The sequence below is a fragment of the Rhinolophus ferrumequinum genome, chromosome 8 (assembly GCF_004115265.2).
Source record: "Rhinolophus ferrumequinum isolate MPI-CBG mRhiFer1 chromosome 8, mRhiFer1_v1.p, whole genome shotgun sequence".
NCBI classification, from domain to species: domain Eukaryota; kingdom Metazoa; phylum Chordata; class Mammalia; order Chiroptera; family Rhinolophidae; genus Rhinolophus; species Rhinolophus ferrumequinum.
The window spans coordinates 67,685,853-67,700,534 of record NC_046291.1 but is presented as its reverse complement, the minus strand read 5'-3'; the positions used below and the strand labels follow the sequence as shown (position 1 = coordinate 67,700,534).

Below are 14,682 nucleotides of genomic sequence, written 5' to 3'. Positions count from 1 at the left end.
CTTTTTCTCTCTGACCCCAATATTGAGTCCCAATGAAGAATGAGTAGGAAATCTGAGCTTTTCTTGTAACAACACTATGTATTTCCTTTCCCTTGAGTCACTCTTTCCTCATTATTTCAGATATAGTTCTTAAGAAAATTCTTCCAAATAATAAATGTGAAACATTTCTCTGTAATGCACTGCCCCTCCATGCGTCCCACACCTACCTGGTGAAGAGAAACACTTTTATTTTCTCAGGATGCTACAGATGTTACATATATATATATATATATATATATATATATATATATATATACACACACACATATATATACACACATACATATATATGTGTGTGTATATATATGTGTATATATATATATATAAAATATTCAAGTGGTGTATGTATTTTTTTAATGGAAACTATTTTAAGACCACACAATTTGCCAGAAACTAAAGAAAAGATTCAAAATAGGCTTTTAATTATACTGAGAGAGTAGAAATACAGGTACAGGTATACCCCGTCTGATGGTACTTCACTTTATTGTGCTTCACAGATGTTACATTTTTTACAAATTAAAGGCAAGACCCTCCACCAGCAAAAAGATTACGACCCTCTTTATTGCGGTGACCGGGAACCAAACCTGCAGTATCTCTGAGGTATCCTGTATGTGTGTAATAAGATGGAGAAAATGTTATTCTCCAGAATTCCAGGGATCAGAAAGGGCCAACTGGCTTGAATGGGCTGCTTTCCAAGAAATAAATACTTGAGATGAGGGCGGGGAGCCCCAGCATCTACATCTTGCAGAGCTGTGTGTGGGTCAGAAAGAAGCTAGAGGAGCGTCAGGCGGGGAGGCAGTGAAATAGAGACCTGCAATTCTTTAAGCCTCAGTAAAGCTACAAAGTTCTATGTTATTACAAGTGTGGCTAGACATTTGAAGTGCAAAACAGTTGTGTCCATGCTGTGATTCTTGAAATCTACTTCACAGTGCAAGTTCTTTCTGTCTCTCACCGTGATTATTACAGTTACGTCTTAAAAAGTTGGTATCCTTTATTCAGGCAACTTTTCTCTCTAAAACATTTTTGCTCAGCTGCCAAACTGATGCTTCCAAAGCATTTAAAAATGTGTGCCCTATCTAAAAAAACAACATTTGGTGACTCTTGGTTGCATTACAAGAGAACGCCAAACTTCTTATCACAACATAGACTTGACCCTTCATGATATTATCCCAATGTTGCTTTCTAGGGCCTTGCTCTCTTCCAACCTTTGTCCCAGTAATAAATGGCTTGCAGACCTTTCCTGAAGGGGCCATGCTCAGTCACACTTTTGTTTCTCTTCGTTTCCACTGACAGACCCAGGGTTTAATGAGTGTAGGGTCAGAAGCCATCTGTAGGGAAAACTTGAGTTACATGAAGAAGGAGAAAGCCAGACTGTATTAGGAAATGAAGACAGAGTCAGATGCAGGTAATAGTGATATCTCTAATTTTTTAACAGTTTAATTATAAGCGTTCACATATTCTTTATTTTAAAAAATTGTAACCAGGAGTATTTGCTCCCAGTTCCTTGGATAAGAGTTGGATGCAGCATTGGCCTCATTAATTCATATGATTAAAAGTCTAGTGTCATAAATCCAGGTTGGAAATCAGACTTTTCAACATTCCTATTAGCAATAGTGTCTTACTGTTTCTGTATAGCCATGGCAACCAGTTCTCTGAAAGTTATTTGGGTACAGTTCACATAGGGTCTCTTTTGTAGAAAAGCTGTAAGCAATTTGTTTTCCTTAAAAAATGAACTGAGTAAAATGAGATTATACAATATGAGACTATCATATTGAATTATGTAAATGCAGATAAAATAAAATATATTCTCTTTAAAGTGCCATAGGATATTAAGAAAAGCCTAATGGGATTTACATGAATTCTCATAAATTAAACTCCTCAGGTTACAGTGAACTGCAGTCTTTGACATTTTATGAAACCATGATTTGTTTGTTTTTTAAATTATTTTGTAGGAAATCTCTTAATATTACTCTTCATGAAATGACAAAAAATTTGACAAGATTGTTGCTTCAGCCAATGGTGTTCAGATTATGAATTTCATTTGACCCACTTGGGTTTCACTGGTTTGTAGATAAGGAAGGTCGTTCTGAGGGCAACATTATATAGTTTAGCTTTTGCCAGGTTATTGTCATTGAAAAATGACAGTAATATTGTTTCTTGTTTAATGGGAAACTGTAGATAAATTGTAATTCCACTCAAATTAGAGGTTCCATATGGTAAAAAATTACAATGTGTAGCATTCTGCATTTTATTAAGCAGTCAAGATAAGAAAGTCATTCAGGCATTTGAATACTAAACTTTGAATGCTGAAAACTGAAGTAACCCTTCCTGCCCTGAATAATTTGGATAATATAAATCATTACATATATATGAATCGTTACATATATATTACATATACACAATATACACATATATTACATGCAATTTGTTTTAAGGTCATGTTTAAAGTTTTCATTTTAGCTTCCCTGCCTCTCTTATTCTTGCTATGATCCACTGCTTTCATCTGTATACATATAAATTGATGTGTCATATGTAGCTAGTGTATTAACTTTAGAGCCAAACTTTTAATAGTTTTTTCTTTATTGTGAACAGTGGTGTGCTGATAGATGTTTAATAATAGACTGATTACAAGCTATCAGTGAGATCACTGAATGCAGAATTGGAAAGAGATGTGCAGTGGCTCAGTGCTATCTTGTATTTCTGCTGTACAGATACATTAGACATAAATAATCTCAAGAACATAGTAATAGTAAAATGTAGTAAGGTAATTAGGAGGTGATACTTTTTTGAGTATTTATTACTTTTATTTTCAAAATAGGATATATTTCAAGTGAATGTAATTTAATTTTTCTTTTATTTGCCATTTTTGTCTTTAATTATTGAATATTAAGCAAGTATTCATATAATTTTTCATAGTTGGCCATAAGAACCTGCTCATGAGAGTCTTACCAATTAAATAACCTGTTAGCATACCTTGGTCTGAAGCTGGCTCCAGCACGTCACTGATTTAGGTGATGTCATGGTATGGAGTTGGAATCTCATTTTAGTTGTTAGGTCTTTGAGTGATTTGAGTGATTAAGCTTTGAATATGTTTATAAACTTGTTAGTTCCTTTCAGAAGTCAGAATGCAGAAAGTTACCAAACGAATAACAACTGCCCCCAGTCTGGCCAAAACACCTAAGCCCCACATAGTTTGATTCTCAGATGCACTTCCTGCCCCGCCATTTGAACATATCTGAAATTGGTATGCAGCTCGTAATTGACATGTACTGTCTTATTTACTTTCCAATGTTCTGTGGTACCTAAAATAATGGTGCATCTTAACAAGTTATGGTATCTTAGAATTCATGAAATATGACACTTTAAAGCAAGAGAAATTGCTGATTTGGCTAATATATTGTTAGTTTATTTTTTCTTATTGTCAAATGCAAGGAATTCCTTCATGTTCCAGGAGTTGAGTATATTAATACTAATTCAAAATATCTGAGTCTTTTGTGAGTAGGAACAAAAAAGGTCCAATCTATCAAATGAAGGGAGTCGACATTAAAGCGTTGTAGCTCTTAAATTAAAGTCAAAACTATCATGTTCTGAGAAGAAAACATCATTATTGTTCTCCTTATCTTAGCTTCAATGTTAACATCCATTGAGTGAAGAATGAAGCATGTGCTAGTCTATTTCTTGTAGTAATTGGCTCTATCCATTATGTGTTTTTGCAATGGTAAATAGGGGTTGTTAATGCAGAAAAAGCCTGTAGGTGACATTTGAAACATAACTGAGTGTTAAGACCCAGAGAGATAGAAAACTGCCTTCAGGTCACTTCTGTTGCCAAGTTATTCCATCTTCTGATTTTAGAGAAAAACAATGTTGATTCCATGTCAGTGCAGAGAAACAAAGAAGGAGTTCTATTTTCTCTCTGCACGTAGCCTGCTGGGGCAAATTTGTTCACTTGTATCATCCTTGTACACATTAATGGAACGAAAGGAGGAAAAGCCAAAGGGTGGTGCTGCCTTTGTGGAGTTTAATTGTTGGTTCGTGTTTATCTTTTAAAATAGAAAATAATTTTACTTCATGTTTATGTATAATGCCTCTACATATTTAGTGGAAAGCTACAGAAAAGTATAAAAATGAATATAAAATCACACACAATAATTCTATCATTCAGAAACAATTCTTTTGTGCAGAAATTTTCGTATCTTTGATCTTTCAGAATAAAAATCCTTTTATTACTGTATTAGGAGAATGAACATTTGTAAGGCTTTATACAATGCCTCCAAGAATTTGGACTCGTTTATACTCTTAATAGTATATGACGGTGCCTATTTAACTGCATCCATGCTAACATCAGATATTTTCATCTAATTTGCCAATTTAATAGCAAACAATGGCACCTCATTGTTGTAATTAATTTGTGTCTATTTGATTAGTGATACTTCGATTAAGGTTGAACTGCCTTGCACATGTTCATTAGCCATCTCTATTTTTTGTGTGAATATCCTCTTTATATCTTTAGTCCACTTTATTTTAGAATGTTTATATTTTTACATGGTGATACATAAAAACATCTGTATGTAAAGAATAAAATCTCTCGCCATGTATATTTCAAATAGTCTTTCCACTTCAATTTTTTAAAAAATAGTTTTTTAAATTACAAAAATAATAATGCTCATGATAGAAAGTTTAGAAACTATGAAAATTGTGGTGAAAGAGAAATACAAATCATAATAGTGCCTTTTCTTAGATATAATTATTATTTACATTTTGGGGATTTTTGCTTTTGGCTTTTCTTTGCTTTCATACATTCACATAGACTCTCTATTTACAAATTCAAATCCATAACTGTGTATTATGTTTACATCCAGATTTTTTTATGTGAGATCCTATCGTGACCAATTATAGAAGTGACATTTGCTTATCTTAGTTTTGATTCTTCCTAATGCAGAGCCTGAGGCAAGGACTTGGGTGCAGGTAGGTGTCCAGCTCACACGTACAAAAGAGGTCAAATCCAAGACCTGACAATTCAAATGGTAGAGTTATCATAAGCCACTTTTAGATTAGACTGCTGATTACTTCCATAGACAGTGAAATGAAGAATAAATAAGCCAAAGGGGCCCGCTGCCCTTGTTACTTGTCCTACACATTGAAGCAAAAAGATCCAAAAGACTGCAACACGAGTTGTAGACAAAATTTAGACTGCTGTCAGTGGTTTTATATTCTGCAGCTCAATTGTGATGGGGCCACGGCAGGTCTTACACCTCATCAGAATGCGGAAGTGGTGAGAAATCATCCTATGACAGCCATTAGGGGGGCCAGTGGGATATGGCCTCATATCAGCTCCTTACAGGTCTCCTTTTCTCTCCTGTTCTGGATGGAATATGAAGCATCTCACCAAGACTCTGATGGTTGTGATTCAAGCTTTCGCCTCTATGGATACCTGCAGGATCGCCAGGTGCCACAGCTGACCTGTTTTCCTACAGCAGCCGGTTTATACAGAAACTGATCCCAGGAAACAAACGTAATGAAATGGGGAAAGGGAAAGTCGATAAAGTGTGCGTGAATGAATGGGTTGTTGCTGTGGGCAACTATGGCTCCATCCCAGTGGGGGACCTCTGGGGAACCATGTAGACCGTGCCTCAGACGTGCTATGGGACGGAAGCTGGGTATTGATCATTCAGTTCTCATCCCTCACTGAGTTGTGGGTTGCCCTTCACCCATTCCCTACCCTATCTAGGAGGTTTTGCATGTGGGTTAAGCAATCTCCAAGTAAGCCAGCGAAAACCCTTGGTCAGAGAAGTCTTAAGGCCTTGAAGTTGGGATCTGTCAGCAGGTGAGGATTTATGGTAGCTGCAAGTGAACTCAGGTGGGTAGAAATGATATGGGCCGCATTTGCTGTAATGCGGAACATTGAGAAAGAAACCAAGCATTATAAAATGAGATAAACACCTAATTCCATACCATGAGGTAATTTTGTTAACATTTCATTCAATTTTTCAGTATTTGCTTCAATGATTAGATGATACTTGTCATGCAGGGAGCATGTGGGGTCTCTGGTCCCACTCCCCACATAAGAACGCAGGACACGGTGAGGCCAAAAAGGAACACCCACGGAGCCATAGGTAGGGAAGTCACACCACTATACTGTCACTGGCGGCTGGGTTGGAGACACAGGAACCAGGAGCAACACAATTCTCAACCCTCACTGCGCCGCTTGCAGGCTCAGCCACCATCTTCTTGCTGGCCCCCATTTTCTGCTAGCCTAGCCACGGCAGTTATATTAGTGCCCAATGGCTCACTGGTTACAGCTGACGGCCAACTAGCCACAGCTGATGGCCATTTGATCACAGTTGATGGCCATTTACTACCTGAGCCAGCACCTTTCTATGTGAGGCCGAGAGCCTGGAAACTGCTCTTTGGGGCTCTGTCCCCACAATACTGTATAATTGATTTTGCTTTCTGTTTTTTAAAAAGCCCTATACCATTTTATAATAATTTATTCATATTATTATAAGTGCTTTGTGAACGTATTTTTTTCTATAGAGTTAAAGTTTATTTGGTGATAAAATACACATGGAACAGAATTATAAAAGGAACACAGTAAATTAAAGAATTGTTCCAAAAAACTATGTGGATGTTGGTTTGGATCATTAGTTTGAGGGGAGGATAGGATTGTGGCGATAGCTGGAAAGCTTTCATAGTGGAGAAGAATTTTAAGCTGGATGTTGAAGGACTAAGTAGAAAATGGCTGAGATGTTTCAGAGAGTATCCGCTAAATTAAATCAAGTTTGGCATGAGTACAGATTCTGAAACACAATTAAGCAAACCCTGTTAGGGGGCTGTGGTAAGCGGAATACTGTTCCCTCTCTCCCCCAGCGATGTCCACTTCCCAACCCCTGGAACCAGTGAGTATATTACTTTACGTGGCAAAGGGCAATGTAGGCCGCAGAGAGAAGTGAGGTTGCTAATCAGATGACCGTAAAACAGGGAGAGGACTATGGATGATGCAGCTGGGTCCAATATCGTCATCACAAGTGTTCTTAAAAGTGGCGGGTGGGGGCGGAAGAGTGGTCAGAGTGGTGTGCTGAGGCGAGGGTTAGGACGTAATCTGCCCTTGCTGGCTATGAAGATGCAGGAAGGGCAGAAGGGGGCGCAAACTGAGGAATGTGGGTGGCATCTAGAAGCTGGAAAAAACAAGGAAACAGATTCTCCACCAGAACCTCCAGAAAGGAAGACAGCCTGCGGACACCGTGATTTTAGCCCAGTGAGAGCCCACATTGATTTTGCCTGGAAAGTGGTGAGTCCTTATACTTCTTCATATGCTTGATTTTTTTTTTTTTCCAACCGAGAAAGTTTTCTTTGTGTGTTCCTACATTCCCATAATTGTTGACCCACCACATAGTTATGTTGCTTCTTTGTTTTCTGGGTGCTTTTGATCTACCCATTTTTACCATTTTTTCTTGCACATTCTAAGACAGGGTCTCAATTTTGACTTCCACATCTGTAATTTTATTTTCCACAGAGTCAATTACATTTAGCTGTTACATTTTTGTACTAAAACAAAATATTTTATTTCTTCTGTTTCCTAATTCTCTAGATGTCTATCTTTCACTGGGCCTTCTTAATGTTTTCATGTCTATTAATATTTTTATTTCACTGCCCATATTTTTCTTTTCACAACTACCTTTGTTTTAATTTATTTTATTTCTTTTTGTACTTTGTTTCCCCTCATTTTATCATTTCTTTTCTAAATGGAAGTTATTCCTTTATTTATCTTTTTGAGCACCCTGAGGCTGTTAGGTTTAAAGCTTTTGTCAGACTAGTTCATAAAATTGTGTAGTGAGTTGCTGTGACTGTTTTAATATTGTGTATGGTTTTCTTTTGTGTGGGAAGTTTTGTTCTACCCCTCCTCACTTTTTCCTTTTCCCTGAGTCCCTAACCTTTATTGTCATCTCAGGGCTCCTGTCCCATGTGATATTTCAGATTCAGAGTCAGCAGGTGGCTAGATTCATTTCCCGATCTTTAAATTCTGTCTATGAACTCTTTTCTAGTCCCATGGCTTCGTCAAAACTATAGCCACAGGTGGTCGTTGGTAACAGTTTTTATTTAGCTACCTTTCTGAATACTCTGTTTATATGGCACCTCGAACTGGTGTCTTCAAACAATGAGCCATCTCAAGTCTCTTTACACAGGGCATGCTTTTGAACCCCCTTAATGACAGGGGTTGAACTACTAGCAGTTGCTGCCTGCCCAAATTCAGTACACCCAAGGCCTCAGTTCTTTTTACTGCTTTGTGTTTTCATTCTGTTTCCACTAGAAAAAGATGTTTATCTTGGTTTTGTGTCTGGCTATGTCTTTTTGCCTCTTTATTTTAATATGCTATTGTTTCTCTGTGTTTGGCATGCAGATGGTTTATTCCAGTGTGAACTTGTACCATTTTGACTAGAATTCTTACCTTATATTTTAAAGGCTATTTTTAGACTGTCAGTGTTTATCTTTCAGTATTAGGTTTGGCTATACATACATATATGCATTTAAGGGTAAAATTCTATCTTTTTGGTGCAGACACATACTAAATACATTACCCTGGTGTATTTGGTGCCTGTTCCGCTCTCTCCGGGGTTTGTTAAGTCTTTGATTTGTTTGTCCATTCCTAAGTATCATAGATCTAGACTCCAAATATAAATCTTCCTTCTGGTCTAACAATGAGTTTTTTTGGGGGTAGGGAGCAGAATGGTTTCTGAACAGTTTGCTATTTCTCTGTTGTTATTTTGTTAGTAATGCTCCCTACTCTCCACTACCAAATAAGCCAAAAGACAGGAATTCACGTGGTGTAGTTGGTGTGACCGCCTTGGATTATCTGACTCAATTTCACTTAGGGGGAGCTGTGCTGTCAACAGTTGTCTCTCTGTTTAGTCAGTTACAGCAGTGTAATTCTGTAGCTAGAGTGATGGGAAGAAATCCATATACCTATACTTCACCTTTTGGCTGGGATGCCCCCCCCCTTTTTTTTTCTACTCTGAAAGAGTGTCTCATAGAAGACATTTAGGTTGCGCTACCTCCTTGTCCTTCAGCCAGCAGGAGATGTGTTCTACCTTTCAGACGGGGCTGCTATCTTGGAAGCCTAGTGTTTTACTCGGTTTACACATTGCAGCTATGACACTTTTCCTTGCAGAAAGGTTTTGACACTGTCTGAGGCATTACTTCTCGTCCTTCCCTGTGATTCTTACTTACTTTCTGCTTTGCATGGTCTCCTGTTTCTCTATTTAAGCAGTTTCCTTTATGACATCCTCCCAATGCCAGAGGGTGGTAAAGGGACTGGGGTGGGTGAGGAGTTGATCAAATAACAACATCATTAACATTGTTATTACAAGAGTAACAGAGTAAACCTTTTAGAGGTTTGGGGGTATCCGACGTACATCACCTTTATCTCTCTCCTCTGTTCATCTCAATCTCTGATACTCACATCAGCTCTGAGTCAGGAGGGGCAGTTTTCTCCATGCCACCAATGAAGGTCCTGAAGCTCACAGAGGAAGTTAGTTGTTGAAATCATGGAGCTATTAAGTGTCAGAACAGGGACTAATGTCCCGTATTTTTTCCAGCAATATGTGCTGACATGTAAGATGCACAATATGGAACTCCTTTATAAGAAGATGGGTCTTACAGTAGCACAGACATAATTGAAAGTGGGTCATTTCCCCGTTTCCTGAGCCTATTTGTACCTATTTGCAAATGGACACAGATCTGAAAATAGGCACGTGCATTTATTTCCTTTGTGTGTCTCTGCTCTGGTTGTGGGTACCTAGCTTGGATCATAACTTAGAGTGAAAGACCATGTGCATTAACTGTATTTATGCCAATTTTCATTATTTTTTGGATGCTGTTATATTTGGAAATTCTATCTAGCAAAATTGTGTAGCAACTTCTTGTATGAAGAACCTACGAAAACAACTTTAGGCAGGTAAATATTTACTCTACTGGGAAATTCACCTGTTCACTCAGAATTATCTACTATTCCTCAATAAGTGCCTTGTGGTGAGAGCATATTTTCTTTGGGAATTACATTTTTTGAACTTAAAAAAGCTCTGATGATAAAAGGAAATGAGCTACCATGCCATAAAAAGACATGGAAGGACCTTAAATGCATATTGTTAAGTACAGGAAGCCTGTCTGGAAAGGCTACATACTGGCTGATTCCAACTCGACAGCATTCTGGAAAAGGCAAAACTATAGTGAGAGTAACAAGGTCAGCGGTGTCCAGGGATTCATAGGGAGGAGGAGGATGAATAGATAGAGCATAGGGCATTTTTAGGGCAGTCACAGTATTCTGTATGATACAGTAATGCTGGATACCTGACATGCATTTCTCAAAACCCATAGAACTTTACAACACAAAGAGTGAGCCCTAATGTACATGATGGATTTCACATAATTATATATCAATATTATTTATCAGTTGTAATAAAAGACTCATGCTAATGTAAGATGTTAATAAGAGGGGAAAGCTGTGTTTGTTTTGGGAGGAGGAGAAGTTTATAGGAATTCTTTGTGCTTTCTTCTCGAGTTTTCTGTAAACCTAAAACTACTCTGAAAATAAAGTCTATTAATTAAAAAAAAAAAAAAAGGTGGTGTTCCTTGTGCTCTCCAATACACATGGAGACACCTGCAGTTCTAAGGGGCTCTTCTCTTCAAAGGGCTTTGAATCCCTTCGGGAGAGAAACTACATGCATGAATATCTATGTATTTCTGAAGGTTACAAAAGCTTTGTGTTAGAAATATCCTTTGTTCATTCCTCTCAGCCTACTGAACAGTTTCCTTTTCTTCAGTCTAAAATATCTCTAATCTTCGTCTTAGCTTAAGGGTAAATTTTAAAGGGAATGTGAAATTCAATTTCATCAAATATGAGACCGGGAGAAGAATAAAAAAAGCACTGAAGTTATTTTTTAGTATTTAGCCGATAGGCATTTTAACACTCATAAATCATAAATAACTGCAGTTAAACATCCAATTTTGCAGGGTGCAAATCCTATAAGAAGACTGCAGTTTTTTGTTTTGTTTTTTAATTTCCCCCTCTGAGACACTTTTGGTTAGGTTCTTTGGTATCCAAACTTCTTACTGATTCAGTAACTATAGTTGTGTAGAAAGAGGGACTAATTTTAAAATTTATATGAATGAAAATATAAGGAATTGAATATTTTATACAGCTTGATATAAAAGTTTTATCTGTACTAGGGACATTATTGGCAGTAGAAAATAATTAATACTATAATGTTTAAGCCTGTCTGCATCCTCATTTCTGATGTAGTCGTCAGTCTTTTTTACTTTTCATTTGAACCAGCAGGTGCACCAAAATTCTCTAGCTGTACAATCCATATAAGGTGACGGTTAGCAATAGTCAACAGTGAGAAGAATGAAACTTTCCCACAGAACATTGCACACACGAAGCCGCCAAACATACTGGTTATACTGATCAATAACCAATGTACTTGTATGAATGTGTGTGTGTGAGATGCATAAGGGCCTTATAAGCAACATCTGAAAAACTGACACTTTTAACAAGCAAAGGCCAGAGCCTCAGAGTGGTTTTAACTAAGCAATTTCATTGATTGACAGATATTGGCTAATCTTTATTTATTGGAATTTGTTTTGTAATTTTTGCAAGGACATAATCCCTGTTCAAAGGAATTATCCCTCAGTGAGGTTGGGCAGACTATAACTCATGGGCCAAATCTGGCCCTGGTGTGTTTTCTGTGTAGCTCAGGGCCTTTCTTATACTGCCCACAAACTAAGGGTAGTTTTCACATTTTGAAAGGTTAAAAAAAAGGCAACTGAGACCCTTTCATGGCCCAGAAACTCTAAGGTATTATCTAGCCCTTTAACGGGTAAAGTTTGCCAGCCTCTGCCTTAGAAGACAGAAACTTGAGGGTTTAATCCTTGTTTCCTATAATTAGATTAATTTAAGTATCTCTTATCTCTGCTTCTTCCACAAAAACAAAACAAAACAAAACAAAAAACAACTGGGATAATTAACTTGAAACTTTAGTGAAGGACCTTTAGTCCGTTCCTATTACTTATATTATTAATAAAGTCTTCAAATTGGTTCAATAATTAGTCCTCTTCTCAACCCAAGTCCCGAGCAAAACGTTACATAAGAAAAAAGGGTGGTAGATGAAGCCGAGCATGTTTCCTTATTGCTAATGGCTACCTTTAGGGGTGCAGCGCTGTGTGAGCGTCAGCTGGGCTCTCTGCAGCTCTAACTAGCGTTGAGTCCAGAGCAGGGATCTCTGTGTGAAGAGCACAAGATTGTACATACTCCCTGGAAGGCAGCTTCTCGAAGGAGGGAGGGAAGAAATGGGCAGAGCTGCACTGAGCATTCTTTGTTCTTACATTTTCTGACCACACAGGTCATTCTTCCTCCAAACAGAAGGGATGAGAAAATGGGTAATGAGAAACCAGGGATCATAGGCTATGAGTGCTTGGTCTAAACTGAAGAAAACTCCAGGGTAAGGAAGGCGTACTTCTCCCTGAAATATTAGTCTTCAGATCCTGACTGTGGCCTGCAAGGCATGTCATTCTTCCCTCCACCTCTCCTGACAGCCCACCTTTCCAATTTCTCCTTCATTATTCTCCTTTTCTTCAGGTTATAACTATATTACATGTGATTTGCTAGGGCTGGTCTCTTCACCTTGACTCTTGTAATATCCCCAGTTAGTGATGTCCTTCTTTTGTAATCTGTGTCCCTCCTTTTCACAAAATCCCAGTTCAGAATTGATGTCTTCCAGGGTACTCTTTGCTGTTTCATCTGCATAATGGTTTGCTCTGTCCTCTGTCACTATTGTGCATTCTTCCATTTCCTAAATTTTCATCTTAATATGGCAGCAGGTTTTAGTAATGAGATCTGTGGATTAAGGCTTAGTGGTTTTATAGCCACCATTTATGAGTGCTTCTTATATGCTAGGCACGATGCTGAGTGGCTTTTATACATTCTCTCATTGAATCTTCACAGTAGTCCTGATGAAGTAGGTCATAAGTAGGTCGCACATTTTGAAATACAATGTGCTGTGCAAAAATGAGGACTGTTATTTAATTAATTCATGGATCAGTTTCCTAAGATGTCTATATATGGTTTTTTTCTTTCCCTCAGTCAACTTCTCAAGGTTCTCAAGGAAAGGGATATTGACTCCTCATTGTGGTTTCCATTCTTTTTAGCACATTGTTCTGAAGAAAAATAGATGTTCAATATATTTTTATCTCTAGTATGATGCAATAAATAATGAAAGGAATAAAAATTAGTTTAATATGTTCTACAAGCCAGCTGGGAGTTAATGATATAGCAGAGGAAAGGAATAAATCTTGAAAATAAAATCAGTGAAAGCTGTGTAAGTTTTTCTTCTTCTTTAGCTTGTAAATAAGCAAAATGTTGAACATATGCAAATATAGGAAGCATGATAAAATAATCCCTTGTAATCTGCTATTAAGTTTCAACTATTATCAACTCATGGTCAATTTTGTTTCATCTGTACCCCACCCACCCCACATTAATTTGAAGAAAATTCCAGCTATATCAGTTTATCTGTGAATATTTCAGTATGTCTTTGTGACAGATGAGGACTCATTTAAAAAAAAAAAGGACAATTGTGTTATTGTCTAATAACATAACAATTCTTTAATATTATCAAATACCCAGTTAATGATCAGATTTCTCCAGTTGCACCCAATTTATTTTAAGCTTAGTTTGAATCAGGATCTGAAGAAGGTCGGTACAATGTAATTGGCTGACATATTGTTTAAATCTTTTAATTCATAGGTTACTTCTCCTTTTTTGTTTCTCCTTGCAATTTATTTATTTGTTTATTTTTATAAAAGCTGGGTCATATGACTTTGGTGTATTCTCATAGTACAGACTTTGCTGATTTCATCCCACAGTCATTTACCATTTTTCTTTGTTTTCTGTATTCCTTGCAAGTTGATGGTTATATCTACAAGCTTGATCAGATTCAGGATTAACTGTTTTATCAAGAATGTTTAAGGGGTGTTATGTACTTCTATTAGGAATTTTTGTCTCTTTACTGATGTTAGCAGCCATTGATAATCAGTGTCTAAACTCGCTAACTCATTAGGGATTGTAAAATGGTGGTATTCTAATTTACCATTCCTTCTTTATTTGCTGGTATGCTTCTGTAAAGAGAAATAGCACTGCATTAACTACAAGGCTACTCTGAAATGCATTTCTCTCGTGTGAGGGAAGTATTTAATGTATTCTTCGACTTACTATTTTACAAAATAATGACTCACTTTATTAACATTCTTTGAAAATGATCAATAAGATTGTTTTTGTGCTCGCTTTGGCAGCACATATGCAAAATTGGAACAATACAGAGAAAATTAGCATGGCCCCTGCACAAAGATGACACGCAGATTCATGAAGCGTCCCACTCTTTAAAAAAATAATTTTTTTTGAGAATCATAATGAACTTGTGAATTTAAATATATTCGCATTGTAATTTGTTACAGTATTATTCTTGATGCTCAAATTTTTCTATCTTTGGTCAATGGGAGGTTCTTTAAGTTGGTTCCTGAGTCCTTTTAGGAATTTTGATAATTTTCTTGCTTTCTAGTATGACAAGATTTTCCAGGCTAATCTTGAATGTT

General features: G+C 37.1%; 1 non-coding gene across 1 annotated transcript; it reads left to right on the top strand.

The window, feature by feature from the left end:
• The first annotated feature begins 14,366 nt into the window (after window positions 1-14,366).
• On the top strand, window positions 14,367-14,472 carry LOC117026392 (U6 spliceosomal RNA). The gene has a single exon (XR_004423745.1). It is a non-coding gene; the product is annotated as a U6 spliceosomal RNA (small nuclear RNA).
• Window positions 14,473-14,682: the final 210 nt, after the last annotated feature.